General features: G+C 51.1%; 1 protein-coding gene across 4 annotated transcripts in view; it reads right to left on the bottom strand.

The window, feature by feature from the left end:
- The window catches only part of GGTA1 (glycoprotein alpha-galactosyltransferase 1 (inactive)), a 56,862-nt gene extending 46,273 nt beyond the window's left edge, over positions 1 to 10,589 (bottom strand). The window contains exon 1 of one of the 4 annotated variants that reach the window (XM_039234646.1): positions 10,307 to 10,589. The gene's annotated coding sequence lies outside the window, so the exon portion shown is untranslated. Of the gene's footprint in view, positions 1 to 3,563; positions 3,642 to 8,448; positions 8,777 to 9,302; positions 9,405 to 10,306 lie in introns of those variants that run through there. The other 3 variants (XM_039234647.1, XM_039234649.1, XM_039234650.1) reach the window with 3 other exon arrangements.
- Positions 10,590 to 21,198: the final 10,609 nt, after the last annotated feature.

Below are 21,198 nucleotides of genomic sequence, written 5' to 3'. Positions count from 1 at the left end.
GGATCTCTAAACGGATCTGTCTTGTTTCCGTAAAACTACTGCTCTCTCTTCAACAATATTTATCAAGGGGCTCTAAGATGGTGATTCATTCATTCATTCGTTTATTTGGTTTTGGTACATTAAGTCCTGTGGTAAGTATCCTGAGGAGGTAAAAATTTATTTATTTTTATCTTTTTTTTTTTTTTGTTTTTAAATGTTTATTTATTTTGAGAGAGGGAGCATGAGTGGGACAAGGAAGGGGCAGAGAGAGAGGAAGAGAGAGAGAATTCTAAGCAGGCTCCACTCTGCCAGCACAGAATCCGGGACGGGGCTCGATCTCACAAATCGTGAGCCCAAATCAACAGTCGGACGCTTAACCGACCGAGCCACCCAGATGCCCCAGGAGGTAAACATTTAAAGGAACCCCTACAGAGAATCTGTTTGCAGAAATGTGTGGTCACTTCTTACTTCTAGATTTTCATGTTAGGTTTCCTTCCTTTAAATAACATAACCGTTCTGATAACAGCCAAGTGAAGATACTAGACTTCTACTGATAATAATGATAAGGGTAGCTGCCGTTTAATAGTACCACGTCACCAGACACATTTGTCTCCAAAACCCATACCAACCCATTTTACACCTGGGAACGTCGAGGTCCAGAGGTTCAATAACTTGACGAGGCCAGGCTGCCCTTCTGAGAGTTCCCCAGAAGCCTTCTTCCACCGCAGCTACAGCTGTGTGACTCTCTTTAGACCTATGCGGTTCTCTGGCACTAAGGGAGCCCCAACTCTGGTGGCTTTGGTGAACTCTGGGGCTTCTCAGCTTAGTATCAGGAATCCTCTCCTGCCACCAGAGTGGAACAGGCCAGGCACTTTTCTGTTTGTCCAAATGCACCTGGAACGCAGGAGAGTCACCTAGACCTGGCCACTTAGCGCTTTTACCTCCTAAAGAAAAGGCACGAAGGTTCGGATGCCCATGAAATGTCCCAGCAGGCCCCAGGGGCAGCGAGACCCTAACTGTGGTGTCGATGGCTCAACTTCTTCTGGTTCCGGCCAGCTTGGTTTTTCAGCATTCCCCGGGGCACTGTGAGCAATAAAATAAACCCTTCCAATGCACGCCTTTCCTGCCGCAGCGGGCTGCACTCCCCATCTGTTGCTTACAACCATGATCTCTGACCAGCACACATTCTCATGTGCTACTCAGTATATCAGCCCCAAACACTTACTGAGCACTTGCACGCAAGGAACGAATTTCCATGCACTCCGTTAAATGTGCACATAGGACTATTAATTTCCCCTTCCCTTGCACAGCTCTGGCTAACGTCCGAAAAGAGAATTTGCTACACAAAATACCAGCGTGCAGACCACGGCAGATTTAGTCCACCGAGCAAGCCAAGATGAGTCCCTGCGCTCCGGGAGCCATGTCCCCCTTCAAGGGCCCCCTGCCCCTGATTCTGAGAAGTTCCTTTGTCTTCCCCACAGATGCCAGGCAAGTGGTTCTTGGGGCAGCCGGCCAGCCACTTGAGGACTCATGGTCCCCTGAAGAGGGAGGAAGGTGGCAGCTCTTCTGCACACAGAAGCTACCGACGTCATCCCTCTGGGCAGCTGGCCCGTTGTCCCGGGCTTGCTTCCTCCTCTGTGGTCCTCTGGCCACCAAGGCTGTCTGGGCTCTGGAACAGCCAGAGGGGTTTCAGGACAATTGGTTCTCACAGCCTCTGCCCTCTGCCTGCAACACTCTTCTCTCTTTACCCCCTAACTCCCACAGGGCCCAGTGGACGGGCGCTTCCTCAAGGAAGTCCTCCCTGACTACCTCCCCCCACAGGCTCAGGCCCCCGTGATACCCACCCTGCCCTTCTCTTTCATGGCTCTCGCTGTGCGCTGGGTTTTTTAAACGACTGTCTCCCCAGCAAATCCCAGCGTCCTGGTGGGCGGGGCTTGTGTCTGTTCACTGCTGCCCCCCAGGTATGTAGCACAGCACATAGCAGTTGCTCAACAAATTCTGGGCAGGTCAATAAAGGAGTGAGTGAATTTATGGTGGCTTGGCGACTGCTCAGTGAATAGCTAATTTCAAAGTATGAGTCTCTGGAACAGACGCATCTCCCGGAACCACTGTCCCTCCGTGTCCCATCTGGCAAGTAGGGGCCAAAGCCTTGGGCTCCCTCTGAGGACAACAGCTACTCCTCCCTTTTGGTTTTTAGTTCAATTGTTCACTTCCTGGGGGTTTGGACTTGCTGTTTAACAGCAAGAGTTGCTCAGAGAGAAGTTTGCTGGATCACGGCCTCGGGGCCATTTTGCTGACAGGGAAACTGAGCCCCCAACAGCTCCTACTGCTGGCAGCACCAGTACAGGGTGGAGCTCGGCCAGCTCACTTGCAGCCCGGACGCCTTTCAGTGTCTGCCCTGTAAGTGGGCGTTTAAAGCGAGGCTCCTGAAGACAAAGGCAGGGATGGAATTAAAAACTTTCATTAAGAACTAATCACAAGACCTGGCCTCTCTCTCCCAGCCTCTTCCAGAGGCTGCCTCTCACTCTCTGGTTGGTTTCTGTCTGAGGAGCCCTGTCCTGGGCTGGACGTGGATCTGGGCCCCAGCACCCCTGAACCTTCAGAACCACCTTTGCTGTCCCTGCCTGCCCCCACCTGCCCCCGCCAGGGTCTCCAAGCCACACAACGTTTGGAGTCAGGACCTGGTTTTCATGACCTCATTCTGACGTTCATTCTTGAGAGACTTTGGCCAAAACATCAGAAGCCCTCAGTTTCCTCCCATGTAACGCAGGGGAATTAGTCCTAATTTGCTGACCTCATAGCGCTTTTGTGATACTCAAACAAGATGGAAATATGACCTCGCTCTTCAAACTGCCAACTAGTGTAGAGAATTTGAATAATAATAATTCCATAATCATTTTTCTGTTTCCCCTGGGTTTTGCTGTCAAGCCACAGCCGGCGGACCTCTCTCCGGGGCTCATTGTCCCCACCCAGCCTCTCGGTGACATTCAGTCCTGATGACAGCATCCTCCGAGGCTCTGCCCCCGAATTCCCAGGTGTGCTCTCCCTGGGCCCTCCTCCTCCCTCGCAGATCGCTCACTCTCCTCGGAGCAGGTCACTCACTCTTCTCTGAGTGGGGACCTGGCTCAAGGGGCAGCACCACGCTCTCTCCTGCCATTCACATCTGCCAGGCACAGGCGGCTTCCTAGGGGAGCCTCAGGAAGCACGTGCCCCCCGCCCGGCTCCCTGGTGACCGCCTGCGTGGGCACATGGTGCTGGGTCTCCACCCCGCCACCTCGCCCTCACGCAGACTCTCTTTGGCACTAAAAATGAGCACAGTGGCTGCTGGTCCCCGTGTGCTGGCAGCGCCCCGGCCGGGTCAGATGGCATGCAGCCGGGACCTGGGGCCGCCACGCCGTGTGTGCACAGGCCGAGCACAGAACGGCTCTCTGGCTGGAGACTGAAACGGCATATTGTTACTTCCTCCTTTCTGAATAGAAAGGACTTTTGGAAGTTATTCTGGGTTAAGCATACTGCGTGATGACCCCTGTGCCTTCAGTACCCGGCCCGAATCTCTATCAGTTTGACTTCCCGAGCTGACCCACCTGGCCTCCCTCTCCGAGGAGTGAGATGAAGCTCCTGGCCCAGGCTGACAGGTGCAGGGCCTTGCTTCGGCTCGAAAGCCACGAAGGGTGGGAACGCAGCAGTGGGCCTCCGGAGGCCGCGCTTAACCACTGGAGCAGGTCAGTAAAGAGCGCTGTGGTTGTGGGCAGAGTGCCCTCCGGCTCCCACAGCTCACAGAGAAAGAGGGAAGAAACGACCGCTTGTGAAGGGGTGTAAGTACAGGATGCCCGGGGTAGTGGGGGAGGGCACCGGGGGGAAGGGCCTAAGTCCTGGGAGGCAGGATGAAGACACTGGCTTTTCACAGAGAGGATGATGATTCAGCTGGGTCTTGAAGGATGAGTAGGAGTCTGCAGGTGGATGTGGGGAGGAAAGAAGAAGGGGGTTCCAAGCAGAGGGGCAGCATGGAGAAAAAGCCCCGGGGCATAAAACCAGGAGAGGGTTTCAGGCGCTGAAGTAGACTCCTGAGGCTGCAACAGAAAGTCGAAGAGGGTAGGAGCTGTTCAGAGAATGGCACGTGCAGGGTCTTGGATGCCTCGTACAGGGACATGTGCCTGAGGACAGAGGGGAGCCTGCGAGAGATCAAAAACCCAAGGAGTGTGGTGTCTGGGGAGGCTTAGGCTGCGGTGACGAGATGTACTGGAAGCCACAGCAGCAGGGGTCCGGGCTGGAGAGGGGTACAAGTGTGCCTCAGCTAAGCAGGAGCAGAAGGACGAAAGTAAAAAAACGACAAAGACGTGGGACTGCCTAGATCACAGATTTGGTGGGGGGAGGCTCCCAGACAGGGGGATCATGTGTGCAAAGGTACAGCGATTTGAAAGCACGCTGCCATGCTTGAAGAGAGAGCAAGTGCACGAAAGAGGAGGCCAGCCATGTGATGGAGATTCGTTCAGAGAGAGAAGAATAAACGGAGATTTGTATCAGGGGATTATTAACAAAATATGTGGTCAGTTGGATTACTGTTCCGAAGCATCGATCTCTGCCAATCAGAGCGCAGATGCAGCTCGGAGACATCACAGGTTCATTTCCCAACCACCGTGATAGAGAGTATCACGACAAATCCAATCCAATGAATTTTTTGGTGTCATAGGGCCTATAAAAGTTACATTTATGCTACACTGCAGTCTGTTAAGTGTGCAGCAGGCTTCTGTGTAAAGAAACAATGTACATGCCTTAACTAAAAAATTCTTTATTGTTAAAAAAAAGAACGCTAGCCAGTATCTGGGCTTTCAGCAAGTTGGAGTTTCTTTTTGCTAGTGGAGAGTCTTGCTTTGACGTTGAGGGCTGCTGATCAGGGTAGTGGTTGCTGAAGGGTGTGGTGGCTCTGGCAATTTCTTAAAATAAGACAACGGTGCAGTTAGCTGCATCAATTGACTTCCTTACAAGAAGGATCTCTCTGTAGCATGCAATGCTGTTTGATAGCATTTTACCCACGTTAGAACTTCTTTTAAGGTGGGAGGCGGTCCCCACAAACCCTGCCGCTGCTCCATCAACCAGGTTGATGTGATATTCTAAATCCTTTGTTGTCATTTCAACCACCTTTGCAGCCTCTACACCAGGAGGAGATGCCATCTCGAGAAAACCACTTTCTTTGCTCATCCATATAAACCAGCTTCTCATCTGTCAAGGTTCTCTCATGAGATTTCAGTAATTCAAATATAGTAATAGTGAAAGAGTTTGTTGAAATCATGAAAAGGTTGCAAGAGTCACCAAAATGTGCCCCGGATGACACACAGTGAGCAAATGCCGTTGCAAAAAATGGTGCACCTAGACTGTCTGGACCCAGGGTTGCCACCAACCTTCAGTTTGTGAAAAAAAAAAAAAAAAGTAATATCTGCAAAGCACAACAAAACAAAATGTTCTGTATATACATCTGTCCCATTGCCTTTGGGCTTGGTCATATTGCTGGCTTTGACAGTAGTAGAAGTGACAGGGTGCCAGTTCAGAGTAAAGGTTTTAAGAAGCATTGCTTCGTTTCTTTCTTCCTGCAGCTCTAACCATGAGCATGACATATACCAGATAGAAGCAGCTCCTTCAGCCTATGCCCTGCAATGATAAGACACGTGGAGCAGATCTTCTGGCTGGCTGGCACTCGCAGCACAGCCACAGAACCATGTAGTCACAACTGCTCTCCCTCCAGCCGTCAGCTAAGGTGACCAATAAACTTTTATGGTCATTAAGTTAAGATTTGGGGGGGGGGACTGTTTGTTATGCAGCATAGCTGTAGCAAAGCTGGCTGATACATACTACATGAGACATACTACAGTATGTCTCATATAATGATACTGCATGATAGTATCATGTGATACACACTGTATGAGACACGAAGGGAGCAGATGGTGAAGAACTTTCCACATCATGATTATGAGCTGTGCACCTGGAGGGTCAACAGAGAATTCTGTAGTTGATAGGCTTTCTAACCTTCATTTACTCACACCCAGTCACAGAGATGGAAACATCCATCCTTCTTTCAAAGTCAACCTGTCCATTCCATCCCGCGCCCCTAGCACTTTGCTCTATTGGCCATCCCTTCCCTCTCCGAGACTGAGTCCTTCCCCTGGCCTCCCTCTCCCCTTGTCTTTTCCATCCTAAAATCCTTCCCTTCACCTTCAACTTCCTACAACTGTAGCTCAATCTCCCTCTGGCCTGTTCCCACAAATTTCTTGAAAGTGTTGCCTGTATTCGCCATCTCCACTTCTTTCTCTTTCATGTATCAGCAATCTAACTTGCCTGCCCTCCTTTCCACCAAAATTACTCCTAGCAGACTTCAGTAATCTCCTAAGCACCCAGAGCATCTTCCTGTCCTTATCTTCCCAGGCTGCTTCACACCATTTAGCATGGAACCAAATACATTATCCCTGCTCTTGACCCAAATGTTCCTTGTTATATATTCTCTCAGCTAGTGGTGCCATCATTCATCCAGTGACCCATGAGAGAAAGCCAATATGAGATAATGAGTCGTGTTCTAGCCTTGTCGAGTGTCTTTGAGACATCCAAGAAGAGATGCCGAGTGAGCAGTTAACCACGTGACTCAGGGACCCACAACAGAGATGTGAACTGGACCCCAAAGATGATCGTTCTGGAGGTAGCACTGAAAGCCATAAGCACAAGAGCACCCGGGCATCGGCTCAGTCGGTTAAGTGTCTGGCTCTTGGTTTCAGGTCAGATCATGATCTCATAGTTCATGAGTTCAAGACCTGCTTGGGAGTCTCTCTCTCCCTCTCTCTCTGCCCCTCCCCTGCTCTCACTCTCTCTCTCAAAATAAACAAATAAACTTTAAAATCAATTAAAAAAAAACAAAGCAATAAGCATGGACAAACTTGCTTAGTTTATAGAGTACAAGTACCATGTCTTAGATCACAGGTGGTACACAGAGAGCTCTCCTAAACCCAGAATTTCCTATTCCTAAGGTCACAATTCCAACCACCATTAGGTTCCTTCCCTCCGGAGAAATGGCTTCTTAGTGGCCCCCATGCCACCGTCTTATTTTATATTCATTTTTTAAATGTTTTATTTATTTCTGAGAGAGAGAGAGTGAGCAGGGAGGGTCAGAGGGAGAGGGAGACACAGAATCTGAAACATGCTCCAGGCTCTGAGCTGGTTGTCAACACAGAGCCCGATGCAGGGCCAAACCCACGAACCGCGAGATCACGACCTGAGCCGAAGTCGGACGCATAACTGAGTGAGCCACCCAGGCGCCCCCGTCTTATTTTATATTCTGCCCTCTGTTCATGCTGTCTTCTCCAACAGCCCTTAAAATTCCATCATAAAAATAGAAAGTATAAGATACCATCAGCCCATCCCTAAAATGGCTAAAATCAAAATGACGAAAATCAAATCAATACCAAACATGGTCAAGCATGTGGGATAATCGCAAGACCCTTATTTTGCTGCGGGAAGGTAAAACGCTATATACCCTCTGACCCATCAGTTTCACTCCTATGTGAAAACAAATGTCCACAAAAGAATTCTACAAGAAATAAGAGCTCAAACTGGAAATAACCCAACATGTTCATCAATAAGAGAATAAATAAGCAAACTGTGGTGAACCCATCCAACGGAATGAATACTACTCAAGCAATAAAAAGAAACAGACTACTCCCATATGCAGCAATACAAGCGATCTTGGAAGCTACTATGTCAAGTGAAATAAACCAAAGGTATACAGTATTATTCTATTTACACGAAGTATAAGAGCAGGCAAAATTAATCAATGGCAATAAAATCAGAAAATAGTTGTCTGGAAGGAGGGACGGAAAATTAGTTGGAAATGGAAACTTTCCAGGATGTTGCAAATATTTACATCTCATTTTGGGTGGTGGTTTCATAGGTGTGAACAACTGTCAAAACATGTTTGAACTGAACACTTAATTTGTGGATGCTATTGTATCTAGATTATACTTTAATTAAACACTAGAAAAATAATTTTTAAGTATCTACCAAAAAACAGTAAAACAAAAAGAATGTACAAGGCAGAAAACACATTCATTCCAAATACAATTCTATTTGTATTATAAATGCCCCTATATGAATGCCCAGTCTCCCATCCTGCTCCCATTTTAATGACGTCTGTCCATTAGCCATTTTCTAACCATCAGGAGAGATGATGTAATGTAAAGAGCACAAGCCTTAGAGTCAGACAGAGCTGCATTCAAATCCCAGCCACGAGTTAGAAGCTGAGTGCCCATGAGTGAGTTACTTGGCCTCTCTGAACTTCATTTCCTCTACTATAAAATGAGGTAAAAAGACGCCGCCGCCCCCCCCCCCCCACCCTGTTGGGCTGGGCTAAGATAGTGGCAGTGTGCTAACTAGCCCCCGGGGGAACCTAATTCTTTTTGAGCCTATGAACAAATTGTTAGTTTTACTCACATCTAAAGGTCCCACAGAAGTCCTTAAAAATTTCGGAGGATGTGATTCATGGCTTCTTCTCCCAGAAGGGTAAGAAGGTGGACCTGAGGCCTTGGAGTTAGGGTCCAGTGAGCTGGTGCTAACTCCCAGACGAATGGCTGCTCCGAGCCACCATGGCCAGGGAAAGGTGCTCCTGGCCCATGACTCAGGAGGCAGGTTTCCTGGCAAGGCTTGGCCACCAAAGAATCTTACACAAATCTTACACTTTGCATTCCTCTTGACTCAGTTTCTCCAAATCGGGCTGTATCAGAGGAATCTGGTAACAAAAACAGCCCCCGGGGTTTCTCCAATATATATAGGAGAGATAAAGGCAGAAAGGAGCTTGTTCTGTCGGTAAGAAGGGAGGGGGCAGAGCCCTGCCCCGTAGGCTCCCCTCCCCCACCATGGTGACTCTACAGCCAGAATCTCAGGACTCCCAGGAGTGCAGTCTGAAGTCTCCAGGGACAGGTAAACCCTAGGGATACTTCCAGCACTGCCTTATTAAGTCACTGACTACCTGCCACTTCTAACCATGAGACCTACACCTGCACCCCCCCATCTGGTAGGGGAGGCAAGGTACACCCAGCAATAACTCAGAACGAGGTAGAACGTGCTTGCTTAGTGTAGCCAAAGGCGCACAGAATGCAACAGAGTAACCATGTCCCCACGGCACAGCGCACACGCTGGCCCTGCCACACTGGCGTGGTCTTACTCAGAGCAGCACCCCCATTTCATAGCTGCAGAAACTGAGGCTTCCCCTGGGTTAGTGTCTCCCAGCTAAGTGGCAGCGACGCCTGGGGTCCCCCCCACCCCCACCTTCGCATCCTGAGACATACCTGTTTCCAGGTAAATGAAGGAGGCGAGGCCTGCGCAAGATCCAGAAGGAGCGCAAAGGGCTGTGAGCAAAGCCACAGAGGCAGCCGCCTGGTCCCGGTTCCTTCCGGGGGCGGGTGTGTGGGGGGGGTAGCATGGGGAGGGGGGAGGCGGAGAGGAGAGACACTGACACCCTCCTCGCCTTCCACCTCCTTCCCGGCCCGGTCAGCGGGAAGATTGGGAAATCTCAAGTCGCTCTGCTTCTCTCCTCCGCGCTAACAATTTTTTCCACTTTACTGTTTTTTGGATGCCTTTCAAGAGTTTGTGCAATCATTCTGTTTAGCTGTTTTTCTGCCATTTTCAAAGGCGGGGTGGTGTCCCTTTCGAGCAGGAACGGGCCGATCGTAAAGTTGAAGGGACCCTGTCTCCTCCCCTCACCCCAGTGCAGCAGGCCCCTTTGCTGCCAAAGTTACAAACGTTTGAAACTTTCGCTGTGCCGAGTTTGGCTCGGTCCGCGCTCTCGGACCACTCCTCCCCTGTGCCCCAGCTTTCAGGGGCTTAGGCCCTCTCTTCATCCCCTCGGGCTCCTCCCTCCCCAGGGGCATCCCCTTCCCGAGTAGTCCAGGGTGAGAGCCACCCCCTCTGTCCTGCCCCACAGGCGAGGACAGACCCCTCGCTCCTTTCGAGATTCCTCGCGGGCGGGGGTCCTACCGCGAACTCTTCCCCTCACCCCGGGGCTGCTCTCTCCCGCCCCCACCCCGCCGGCCCCGTGGGGGGACCCCGGCCCGCAGCCCGGCTGGCGAGCCTGGAGGCTGGGCGGAGGCGGCGACAGGGACAGGATGGGGACAGGGACCGGGGCAGAGAGACAGCGACGAGAACAAAAGGGACGCAGGCAAGGCAGAAACAGGGCAGGGCCGGAGCGGTGGCCCGCCGCTCTTCCCCGCCGCCCCCGGGCCACGCCCGCAGCCCCCCGGGCGGGGCCCAGCTCCTGCCTCCCGGGGCTCGGGCGGCGCCCCGCGGGACCCACCTGATCCGCAGAGCCCGGGCGCCCTCGGGGCCGGACCGCGCCTCGGCTCCCCCCGCCCGGCCCGGCGGCGCCCTCGGCGGCCCGCACGGTGGCCGCGCCGCCTGTGCCGGAGCCCCGCGGGGCGCGCCGGGGCGGGGTGTGCAGCCTGCGCTCCCGGCGGCGGGCGGCGGGCAGGGGCGCGCGGCAGCGGGCGAGCGCTCTGCAGGCGGCGGCGGCGCTCCCGGGTCTGCGCCGCCCGCGGCTGTGTGTGCGCAGCGCGGGGCCCGCCCCGGACACTGGCGGCCGGGATGCCGGCCGCGCGGGTGCGTGAGCGCGGGTGCGTGTGTCTGCCGGCGGGGAGGCGGAGGGGGTGTCTGTTTCATTTTCACTCAGGCAGAAAAAAGCCTGCAACCAGCAAAAAAAGAAAAGAAAATCCCTGGTGAGGGTGGCTGGGCCTCTGCCTTCTCGGGCTGCACGTGGTGGCGGTGGCGGGGGGGGGGGGGTCTGTCACCCAGCGGTGCAGGGAGGGGCCTCGGGGCCCTGGCGCGCCGCCAGACACCGGGGAAGCAGAGAGCCTGGGAGGTCTGATCCACCATTTGTTTCCTGGGGAAGGCAGAGTGCAGACGGAGACAGCGACGTGCGGGCGGGCTGGAGCCTGAGCCGCTCTCGCCCGGGTCCCCCCAAGTCCAAAGCGCCGGAAGTGGAGACCGGTCACTGGGGCACCTAGCGCGGGTCCTGCCCGTGCATGTTCGCAGACTTGAGCCCGAGTTTCCCCACACACCCCCTGCGGTTCTCCACTGGAGTTACTTAAAAGGGAAGGCCCCCCCCCCCAAAATGTACTTGAGAGTTGGTGCCTCTGCGCCCAGTATGACAGGCGATTCACTTCTGGTGAGTTGATGTGGGCACATCCGGCCCTTGCTTAGCTCCCCCTGCGCTGCTACAGACAACAGGCATCCTGCTCCCACTCTTGGGCTTATGACCCCGGTATTTTGCCAGTGGAAATTCAAAACTCCCTTTTGCCAGGGTCATTTGTCATTGAACGTCAACCTGAGAGACCGAGAAATTAGCTTCTTAAATATTTTAATGCATTGGAACTCTACTTTGACGAAAGCGGCACAAAGCATGAGTGTGCTGTATCATTGTAATTGTTTCATACTCTTGAGAAAGGAACAGAGACTGCTTGAATACTTGAAGGTCTTTACAGAGGCCCCGAAGTGGGCCAGGTGACGCCTTGGAGCTTGGGAGAATGAAGTTTCCTGATGGGTCCTGTGGAGGAAAGTAGTGGGAACCCCACTCAGCAGCCCCACACAGCAGCTCAGGAATGAGGAGCTCCATGGCAATGACCACAAGGGGCCCTTTGCTAGAAATAATAAACGGGGCCATTATTTCTTTGGTGAACACACTTCAAGTTGCTCATCAGCAGTGAGTTATCACTGTAAACATACAATGAGCGGCGTTATCCTAAGTGCATTATTTCCCATTTTTCATTATTGCATTTGAGAATGCATTGTTTGAATTGCTCAGCCCATCAAACTGGATTGTAAACGAGGTGTGTGTGTGTGTGTGTGTGTGTGTTTAAGAAAACAATGACAGTAACTCTGACAGTGGTTCAAGCGATCGCTCACCACGATCAAAAGCAAAATATGATGACACCGGAAACATAAAACATGTGAAAACATTACTCTGCTATTGTTACACCTGGTGTCCGATGTTTGATTTCAGCAACACATCATCAGCCCAATTAATTTAATCTGGGTTTTCTTGGTTTCGCGGCCATGTTTCTGTTTTCTTAGATTTGTTTGGGCTCTGTGGTTGGTTTACAGAGCTGGGAGCATGAGGAGTTCTTGCTTAACTTTAGGTTTATACATATTTCAGTAACAATAAGATAAATATAACTTCAGTCAACACTGTGGGTCTGGAAGTTTTCTTGTTTTGCTTTGAGAGGATCCATGTCGTGCTCAAAATTTAACTTCAGTTCTGCTGACAGAATATCTGAGCCGGAAAACACCTTAAAGACCGTACTCACTGGTCTTGGGGTCAGGAGTTCTAGGTTTAAGAATTAGTCATTCTTCCCTTCTGAGATTCGTTTGCCTTATATGCAAAATGGGATAAGATGACTAGTTCATGGGGGAGGTAAAGTCAAAATAAGATAATTGTTGGTGACAGGGCTGTGGAGCCAGCTGCCACATCACAAGAGCATTAGACTGAATATTCATGGAGATGAGGGGTGGGTCCCGGAGGCACCAGCTCTGGTCACTGGCCAGATTTTGCTCCAAGTGCTCCACGTATATCTGAGCCCACGTAATCTTCAGCACACCCTCATCACATCCCCATTTTCCAGGGAAGAAAGCCGAGGCACAGATGAGTGAAGTGACTTTGTTCACCAACTCTCTAGGTATGGCCAGAGCATTGGGGCCTGAAAGCCCTCTTCTCTTTACCTCCTTCTTTCTTGTAACAGATATTTATTAGAACCCTACTATGTGACAGCCCCTCTTCTTCAAGGGGAAGACACCAAGGTAAACAAGTAAGGCAGCTTCATAGCCCTGGAGGAGTCCACAGCCCAGACATTAAACCAAGACACGCCCAGTTAATGATTTCCCGAGGAACGAACAGGGCTCTGAGGGGGAAATGCAGATATAGAGGACCTTGAGCCTGGGGGGAGGAGGAGTTTGCTAGATGGGTAGTGGAAGAGGGACCCAAACAGTCATGTGCAAAAGTCCTGAGGTGGGAAGAAAGGGACCCATGTGTGTGCTGGGAATCTTCGTCATCGTAAAGATGGCAATTTATTCTCCAAACCAACCCCTCGCTCCAAACCAAAGCTCGACAGAGTTTTTGTGCAACTTGATGAGCTGCTCCCGAGGCCAAGGGCCAGATCTAAACCACGACAGTTTTGACAAAGCAGGGAGGGAGGAGTTGAGCACTTGCTCAACCAGATACCATGATGTACCTTGAAGCTCTGACAATGGACGCTGCTATGGGGATGGATTATCAGACCTCAGCCCAGCAAGAGACCCCCTGTATGGAAACTTAGTGTCTGACAGGTGGAACTACAGATCAATGCGGGGGAAGACACAAACTGTTCAGAAAGTGTTGCCGGACTGTACGAATTGAAAACAGGTATGCAGACAAAAATGTGTACGGGAATGTTCACAGGGTCACCGTTTGTAATGACAAAGAAGTGGAAACAACCCAAGTGTCCATCAACTGTTGAATGGATAGGCAAAATGTGACACATTCGTGCAATGGAATATTGGCATAAAAAGGAGTGAAATTCTGATTCGTGTTATAACCTGGATGAACCTGGTGAAATGCTAAGTGAAAAAGCCAGGTGCAAAAGGCTATGTATTGCATAATGCAGTTTGTGTGAAAGGCCACGAACAGGCACATTCATCCAGCTGGAAAGCAGATAAGTGGCTGACATGGAGGGTGGGGGAGGGAAGTGGGATGGACTGTTTAATGGGTACATGGTTTCCTTTTGGGCTCATGAGCAACAACGTGGAACACGACATATTGAATATGCTACGGGCCACTCAGTGGTACACTTACACACAACATAACCATTTTAGATGTAATTTTATGTTATAAGATTAGATTCCTAACACACACACACACACACACACACACACACGCACACACCTCTTTTGGGTAAACCCATCAAGAAACTTCAAAACTTTTAGAGGATAATATCATTACTTTATCATTCATAATCACCTCAGAAAAGTTAAGAGTTTGGGGCCACTGGGTGGTTCAGTCGGTTGAGCGTCCAACTCTTGATATTGGCTCAGGTCATGGTCCCAGGGTCATGAGATCGAGCCCCATGTTGGGCTCCATGCTGAGTATGGAGCCTGGTTAAGATTCTCTCTCCCTCTGCTCTTCTCCCGTACTCTCTCTCTCTCACCCCACCCCTCCCACAAGCGCATGCGCTCTCAAATTTTAAAAAAAGTTAAAGGTTTTTTAAATACACATGCACAGCACTAACCGTCAAGAAAAATATGGATAAATTTGACTACATTAAAATGCAAATCATACAGGAAAGATACCATAACACATTAATGGACAAACCAGAGGTTGGGAGATGTTTACAATCTAGATCACTAACAGAAGGTCGGTACCCAGAATATATAAAGAAGTCTTGCAAATAAACAGGAAAAGACAAATACCCTTCCATCTTCACAGCTGACTCAAGTCCTGCATGAAATGCCAGTGGGTCAGGGTCCCTGTGCGTCTCCTTCACGGCACTTAGCATAAGTGTATGGAATAATCTGTTGTTTAGCAGCATGCCCCGTTAAGTCAACGGCCACATCGACCCTGCCATGGGACATACCCAGCACGTGCCTGGCACACAAGAGACTTGTGAGCAAAATGTATTGACTGGATGGAGAAAGGTGTGCATAGATGGATAAAGAACACGTAATGAGGTTCTAGACGCTGAGCTAGCCTTCACCCTCTCACCTACCCCCGTCTTAACAAGGTCCCTCCTTCCTCAGATTCTCCCTGTCCAAAACCCAGAAGTGAGATGGCCCCAGCAGGCAAGAGTTTGGAATGTGAATCCAGAAGGTTTTTGGCAGAGAAAATTGTCTTGAGGTCTTGGGGGTTGGGGGTAAGTGAAATATCAACAAGGGTGGGTTTCGGAGGAGGAGCAAGGTCCCCAGAGTTTGATGAGCCCTTCCCACAGTGCATAGTCTCACAGAGGACAGGGCAAGCAAGCTCCCCGTGCAGGAGGGCACCAGGCGATCAGCCCTCTGGGGCTGGAGTCAGAGCAGGGAGGCTTGGAGGGGAAGACCAGGATTCCCAGTTTCTCCTTCCCCGAGAAGGAAGCCTTTGGAGGGTCTGCAGGGAGGGAGGGTGGTATGATGGAGATGGTGTTTGAGGGACCACTCCCACCCCCGGCCTTACAGTCACCTCTGAAAAACAAAGTTACCAGGGAAGGATATAGAGAAGGAAGGGAAGAAGGAAAGGAAGGAGAAAGTGAAAGCCAGGAAGGAATGAGGAAGGAAGGGAAGGGAAGGAGGGAGGGAGAAGGGAGGAAGGAAGGGAGGGAGGGAGGGAGAGGAAGAGAGAAAGGAGGAAGGAAGGACTTTCTGACTTGGGACTGGCATCAGATAATTGCTTTCTTCCAGCTTGACGATAAATAAGCTGCAAGGAATTGACAGGCCCAGGAGATGGGAGGCTGAGTTGGCTCCTTAGAGGCCCATCAACCTCGCTGTCCTTATTGAACCAAGGAGATGCTGTTAAAAATCATCATTCCCACCGAGGGATATACCCTGTCTTTTCTCTTGGTTTTGTATTTGGAAGTCATTTGTTTTCCAATGATATTAAATTCTTCCTCTGACATATATGTGTGTGTGTGTGTGTATTTATATATATGTATATGTATGTGTATGTGTATATGTATGTGTATGTGTATATATGTGTGTGTGTGTGTGTGTGTGTATAATTTTAAGAGGCAGAAACAAGGAGAAAGACAACTATTTCAATGCTCTATTTTTTTTTTAACAAAGTACATACATAAAATAAAAACACAACTTAAAATAAACTAGCATACTGGGTCTTCAGGAGTGCAAATGCTATCTTCGGGGCTTTAGAAATCTTTAGAAATCAAATTGCAGTAGAACAAGCCCGGAGTCAGTCGTCAGTCGAGCTCAGGTTCTGTTCCTACAATTCCACAAGCTGTGTGACCTTGAGGGAGAAATATCACTCAAATGGGATACTTATCTCTGTCTCCCAGGGATTTTGTAAAGGTTCAAGATGAGATAACGTGTGTTTTTGCAAAGGGGGCCGTAAGCACAATCAGGCACGCAGTCAATGGGCACTGTTATCGATTATGGGAAGAGATTCTTTGAATTCCTCAGTCACTAACCCCTGCAGGAATGGGTCTCCCTCCCCCTCCCCTCCTCCTCTCCTGTCTGTTCCTCACGGCCTTCTCCTCACCCCGCTGGTCTCTACCCAGCACAACTTGCCTCTCTGACCCCACACCTACCACTCTTCCCTGCACCCATGTTCCAGCCACACTCTCCATCCCTCCAACAGGTCAACCACAATCCGAATCTGGGCCTTTCTTTGGGCTTCCTGTTCCAGAGAACAGGGCGGGGGGGGGGCGGGGGGAGGGGGAAGGGTCCTGGGGTGCTCCCCCACCCCTGCCAAAGTCACTTCTCTACTTACTGTAAACATGTACTTCTTAGATTTTTTTTTTTAAATTAAAAACAAGCAAAAATCCTTCCTAGACTAAGAAGATGTATTAGAATCTGCGGGTCCTGGTTTATGATCTATGAGGCTGTCAAGAAAACATGTGCAGGGAGCCAGTTCTCTTTTTCTGCGTTGGAGAGCTGTTGGGAAGTTCCTGCTCAGAAGCGCTGTGCCTGGGTCCGCACGTCCTCGGTAAGACAGCATCACCTTCCCCCTCCACATCTCCGCTTTCTGTCTTACCAGCTGCGGTGCCCGAGGCTCACATACCTGGCTCCCTGGAGGGGCCCCACCGGAGAGCCCTGTGCTACCCCAATCCTGGGGGCAGAAGTCACGGCGTGGGGGAAGCCAGAGCCGCCAGCGGTAGGTCCGGTAAAGAGGGGAAGTCCTGAATTCCAGCAAAGCTGGGCCCCCGTCTTGGTTTGATGATGACTAGCTGGGGTTTCAGGCAAGACGCTGCCTTTTCCAGAAACTCAGTCTCTCTGTTTGTGTAACAGGGACTCCCTCCTCACAGGATCCGATGAGCTGAGGTGTGCGAGGCGCTTGGCTGTGTGTGATAGCTTTGATGATTATCAGGACAGGGAGGAATGAGCCTCAAAGCGGTAGAAAGTCAGGAATTGGAAGAGGCAATTGGGTAGATGTGGGGTGGAGGGGTGGTGGACGCACATTCTGGGACCATCTCAAATTGTAACTATGGGCACTAACAAACAGGTGGCACCCCAGAATCCAGTCCTGTGTCTCTCTTTGCACAGAAGTGGGGAGGGGCAGCTTCCATTTTGACTACTCCCCGTGGCAGCTGGTCTCTCCTCACACTATACTCGGCACGTGCTGGGGTCCGGGACAAAACTGACTGCTGCCTCGACCACAGATCGTTTCTAAAGCATGTCAACATTTTTGTCCACTTAGAGTTGACTCTGACTTTTTTCTCTCTGTCAAATGGGCACATGTCATTTAAAATACTTACTATGCACCTACTGTATGCCAGCCCCTACACCTGGGATATGGGTTCACACACCTGTGTACGGTGGGTGGGCAATCTGCACGTTGACAGCATTTGACCTCTTTCTGAAGCCTTGGGTTGTCTCCTTTCTGGGACGGCGGGGCACTGCCTGAGCCCCTGCTAGGTCCCCAGCTTTGTGCCATAAGCTCGGCAAGTAGCATTTCATGCATATTTTCTGACTGTCTCCTTCCGTCTTGAAGAGCACTAGTTTGATGGTATATTGGCTTCAGAGCCCTGCCTGGAAGAGATCTTGCTGCCATCTTGCAGCAAGTCCCTTCCTTGGGGCTCTGATGTTCCATCTGTATAGTGACCCAGAAAGTGGCGGGATCTCCCCAGGCCCCCCCTGCTCCAGCTTCCTGCCTACGGGGCATCTATGAGCCTGTGCAATGTCTTCTCTGAGTCTGCCAAGCACCATTACTAGTTACGCGATCTTAAGCCAGTGAGGTATCACCTCTGAATGCCTTTGATGCCACATCTGCAAAATGAGAATGCTACTTTACTGAAGAGTTTAGAAGATATGCGAGCCGAAACCCTCATCATCACCCGCATGACCATAATCATCATTATTATCCGCAGCACCCTCATCAGCACACTGCCACCACCGTCATTGTCATCATTATCCAGCCCCACTGGATAGTGGTCAGCGTGGCTGGGGTGGGGAAAACTGCCCAGAACAGGATAGACAGGCACTTAAATTCAAGTCCCTGCCCCAATCTTTTCTTCCTAAGGTAAGGGGATTGGGCTTAATCGTTGGGGCGAGAGATGCACCCTGTGGCCAAAGACTAGCTCCTCTTCTTGTCCCTCGAGATTTCCCACCAAATTCTTCCAACTTCGGGTTTCAGGAAAGAGTTCATCAGGTCATCGGTGTCTGGCCCCGCCCTCTAAGGCTGTCAGGTTGATCTGAACAACAGAAAAAGGGTTAGAGCAACGCAAACCCAGGCCCACAAGATTTGCAGGTGCGATTTCGTACAAATGTAACAGCATCGTTGGCCTCCCCTTCCCTGAGAAGGGTAGAAGCCAACAGGAGAAGTGGGGGAGGGGGAGGGGGCGGAAGGAAGAGGATGTGGGAGGGGGTGCAGGGAGGGGAGGCCAAGACAAGATCTCTAGAAGCAACGAAGCAACGCCCCTCTGCCAGGTTCACTTACTGAGGAAACAGACTGGGTGTGTGGTCAAGTCTATCTCACTAAAACTGGAAGAAAAAAAACTAAGTGTGTGTCAGGAGAGCAGTTATACGTGTTTTTGATGTGTGTGAGTGTGTGTGTCTGTGTCTTTGTGGCTGTGCGTGTGCTTGAGTGTGTGTCTGTGCGTGTGCAGGTATGTTTGAATGTGGCTGCGTGTCCGTGTATTTGTGCACCCAGACAGTGCTGGTACATATTGGGGTGCAAGTAATATTCGAGGATTGAACGAATATGTACGAGAGAGCATGTGTGCGTTCCTGAGTGAGCACAGTTAAGCACGTTACGTGGCTGCACGTGCGTTCCTGCGTGTCCATCGCAGTGTGTCTATTTGTGCCTTGTGGTGGGAGTGAAGCATAGACGTATACTGGTGTCTGAATGTGTGCTGTCTTCACATATGGGTGTGTAGGTGCGTGTGAAGTGTGAGTGATCAAGGGCGCCTATGTACTCAGTCGGTTAGGTGTCTGACCCTTGACTTCGGCTCAGGTCGTGATCTCACAGGTTCATGCGGCTGTACGACTGAGCATGAGGGAGTGGGTGTTTGTGCGCCTTCGTGAGCCTGTCTGCGAGGGTTCGTGAGCGCGCCTCTTGGTGTGTGCTGTGAGTGCATGCACGTGTGTGTGCTGTGAGAGTGGGCGCCTGGGCACCTGCGCCTGGGTGAGCCTGCTGGTCGGGGTTTCTTGTCCCTTTCCTAAGCCAGGAAATGCCTGTGGTTTTATGATCCATCAGTTCGCCTTTCACACCTGCTGGAGCCAGAAGGGCCCCTGACAGCCTCTCACCCACTCAGTTATTTCTGCTTCCTTTGTGAGAAGCAGAAAGGGCACATTTGCAAGAGTTCAGCCGAAGCTGGTCCCCAGGCCCCAGCACTGAGGGTGTGGAGGAGACACCGCAGCTCTGGGCCCAGGGAGGGAGCCCGTTGTACCCTTCTCTCACGATGCTCTCAGATCCCCGGCTGGATGACAGGGCAAGGCCCCTTCCCGGGCAGGTGAGCCTCAACACGGCAGCGGGAGTGAGCAGGACAGGAGATGAGGAGGCAGACAACCTGGGTTCAAGTCCTGATCCCACCCTCCGGTGAAGTGGGAGGCTTTGGACAAGTAGCTGAAACTCTCTGCGATTTCACTTCCTCGGTGGCAAAATGGGGTGCCTGGTAACAAGGGTGATCCCTGCTGATTTCGGTAGGTCTGAACTGAGACACTGCCGAGGCTGTCCGTGTGCCCTTCACCCCGGCCGGGACACCCATCTCCAGCCCCTGTGAATATTGGCTTCTCAGGTCCCGGGTCCTGGCTTCTCGACCTCAGCCAAGCAGATGTCGTTCGCCTGGGAGGCTGAGTCCCTCCTCCAGAGCGCCCGGCAACCTGTGACTACTGACTCCAATGAGCTCTAGAAAGTTCACCTTCTTGTCTCAAGATGGAGGGAGCTCCATGATATGACCCACACTCTCGAGCTCCCATTGGATGAGGTTAAGCCGATCACCAGCCGAGACCACAGCCTTCCTTAGCTTTCTTTCCTAGCTTCCACCCTGTATCCTGCAGCCCCTTTCCCCCAGAACATACCCCGCCCCCCAAGCTGCTTTCCCAAGGAGTCCCTCCAATGCCCTGCTTCTGGGGAACCTTGTAGAAAGCAGTTTTACCAAATTCATCTTATTTTATACACATGAGAACACCATGAGCTGGGGTATGAGTTAGCTATTATCACCCCGTTTTAAGATAAGACGATGGAAGTTAGTGGAGGGGGAAAAATGAAATATGTGATTTATATATTATAAGTGTTATTATATTATATATAAAAGCAAAATTTTTAGAGTTGAGTTGTCAGCTTGGGCCTCTCAGACAACAGCCAATCGGCTGCTTTATCCCATTTTCCCCATCCTTCTTGCTTCTGGGGATCAAAGGGAACGTGAAAGCTCACCTGGGACACTTAGCCTGTGCCTGACTCCCCCTCCCCCAACACATGTTCTTTTCAGCCAAATGTTCAGCTGCACTTGAATGCTCCTCACTGACAGAGGGCTCACTCCCTCCAAAGTTGTGCCTTCAACTTTTGGACGGTGCAATTGTCCAGTTGCCATTGGGCAAATACTTTTTAAGGGCCTACTGTGTGCCAGGCATGATGCTCGGCACTGAGGATGCAGCAAGCACCTGCCTTCAGGGAGCTTACAGACTATCGGGAGACAGAACCAAGGACGAACAACCACAGAAATAGAAACTACAACCAGGAACGGAGGTGTGGGAGACAGGTCAGGGGGCCCTAGAGGGCTTTGCATGGGGGAAGGCTAGACTCCTGTAGGGAGGCCGGGGGGTGGGAGGGAGGCTTTTCTGAGGGTGTAATCACTACACGGGCTTCTGAAGGATGAGTAAAAGGTAACAAGGGGCTGAGAGAGGGAAGGGTGTTCAAGAAGGAGGGAACAGCATGTGCGAAGCCTTGAGGCGGGCAGGAGAGAAGGGCACACAGCCGGCGCTGAACGCAAGCTGATGAGGCCGGTCAGAAGCAGGCAAGAGGTTGGGATAAGGCTGAGAAGTAGGGTGGGGCTCAAACTCATTGTGTCCCCAAGAGCAGTA

The sequence above is a fragment of the Hyaena hyaena genome, unplaced genomic scaffold, assembly GCF_003009895.1.
Source record: "Hyaena hyaena isolate Hyena2069 unplaced genomic scaffold, ASM300989v1 scaffold_90, whole genome shotgun sequence".
NCBI lineage: Eukaryota > Metazoa > Chordata > Mammalia > Carnivora > Hyaenidae > Hyaena > Hyaena hyaena.
The sequence above is the reverse complement of the archived record's forward strand: the minus strand, read 5'-3'. Positions and strand labels throughout refer to the sequence as shown.